This window comes from Ictidomys tridecemlineatus, chromosome 14 (assembly GCF_052094955.1).
Source record: "Ictidomys tridecemlineatus isolate mIctTri1 chromosome 14, mIctTri1.hap1, whole genome shotgun sequence".
Taxonomy (NCBI): Eukaryota; Metazoa; Chordata; class Mammalia; order Rodentia; family Sciuridae; genus Ictidomys; species Ictidomys tridecemlineatus.
In genome coordinates this window covers 44,982,508-44,984,550 of record NC_135490.1, presented here as the reverse complement: position 1 = coordinate 44,984,550, position 2,043 = coordinate 44,982,508, and the positions used below count along the sequence as shown (strand labels likewise).

General features: G+C 33.3%; 1 pseudogene; it reads right to left on the bottom strand.

Annotated features, from left to right (window-relative positions):
* Positions 1-1,423: 1,423 nt before the first annotated feature.
* LOC144370510 (elongin-C pseudogene) lies at positions 1,424-1,730 on the bottom strand (annotated as a pseudogene).
* Between the last annotated feature and the right edge of the window lie 313 nt (positions 1,731-2,043).

Sequence of the window (2,043 nt, the reverse complement as noted above, 5' to 3'; positions counted from 1 at the left end):
CTTTTTGTTACTTGTGACTAGAAAACCTGACAAGAACAACTTAGAGGAGAAAAAGTTTATTTGGGCTTATGTTTTCAAGGGGTCAGTCCATGGTTGGCTGACTCTACAGCTCTGGACTTGAGATGAGGCAGAACATCGTGGTGGAACGATATGATGGAAGAAGGCTGCTTAGGGCATGACAATAAGGAAGGGAGGTGGGTATTGAGCTCTATTCACTTAGGGACAAAATAGAAATCCCAAAGGCATGTCCTCAATGACCTACTTCCTCCAATCACACCCTACCTGCATACAGCTACCACACAGTTAATCTAGATCAGTGGATTAATCCACTGATGAGGTTATAGCTCTCATAATCTTGTCGTTTCACCACTGAAAATGCTTGCATTGTCTCACATGTGAGCTTTTTTGGAACACCTCATATCGATTCTTTAAACTCTAGCATGGATTATGCTACAAGCATTTAAATTTTTAGATTTATTTCAATGTTATTTTATAGTTTCTCCTTTGATATGTTTTGGTATTATTGTAAATACTACTATAAAAATTTTATTCCTTGTGTCTCTAATATCTATAAATTTAATTGACCATTGTATATTGCCCTTTACCTAAGAACTTTGGTAAGTTCATTTTTCCCAAAAATTTCATTATGGAAAATATCAAACATGTGGAAGTAGAATTTTGTAATTAACCTTCATGTGCCTATTACCAAGATTCAACAATGGTAATACTTTTTTCGAGTTTTCTAAATTCACTTTTAATCCTAATAATTTTCTTTTGAATTTTCCATATATACTATCACATTATCTATCAATGATGAAAGTTTTTTTTCTTATTATTTTTAAAAATGGGTTTATTTACTCATGTACTCTCCATGTTACTTGGGATGTTCAAAGAAATGTTGAAAAGAAATAATAACAGCATTCTTACCATATATATGTGTAAGCTTGACCAAACCTTTTAGATTTCACTAAATGATGCTTTAGAAGGCTAATCCTTATGAATATCATAAAAATCAATGTCTTAACTAAGCCAAAATATGTTTATAGAAAATATTGATATAACTTGAGCAATGCAAGTGAGAGCTATAATAAATTCTAAAAAAGATTTTAAAAAACCCACTAAAAACATGTCAATAGGTAGTTACAGTGTTCACCTATGGTACTTGGCATTTAAATTTATTTTTCAGTATTTATGTTATGAGTACTGCTCTGATTTAAAAGTCTCATTCAAAGGATAAACCATAACTACCTAAAATTTGTAGATTGTTTTATTTTTTCAGTTTGTGAAAATGTCTTTAGCTTGTTTATGTGGGGAACAAATTTCAACTCTGACAACAATCTGCTCTTCAATGAACTTTAGATTTTTCAACTGCGTGAGGACAATGGGAAATGCAAAAGAATTTCTAACTGTGGGAATTAAATGCTTAAACATGGCATTTTGTTAGATTGTATTTTATTTTAGATTCTAAGAAGTTCACAGTCATCAGCAATTCCACAGTAATTCCAGGTGCAGTTGGAAATTTGGCATTCTCAGTGGAGCTGTTAGTTTAGCAAACCTTGTGGATGAAATAAGTACATTTAATAGCACATGTGAAGCGATTGTTCTAAAATTGATTCTGATGGCTTCATTTTCCACAACTGAACTGGTTCACTCAACATGGCTGTTACTGTTCCTGATTCTCTTTTTATAATAAATTTATGACTGTCAGAAGATATCAACTTGATATACATGGCATCGCAGCCTTCACAACTTCCATAGGATTTTTTTATCTTCATCTAGTATGTTCTTATACAATTCCACATCACTGCCTCCAGGAACTTCAATGGTTTCTTAACATTTACTGCCACTGGGTCCATGTTCTCTGCCATAGTCCTACTCTGTTTATTGCTGTGTATGTGTCTGTGTGTGTGTGTGTGTGTGTGTGTGTGTGTGTGTGTACGCATGCGTGCATATACATATATCCTCCTATATTACTTCTCTGTATTTGGAATGGAATTAACACATCAGTATGTGAGCATTGTGTCATCCATACCAGAAGTTAGA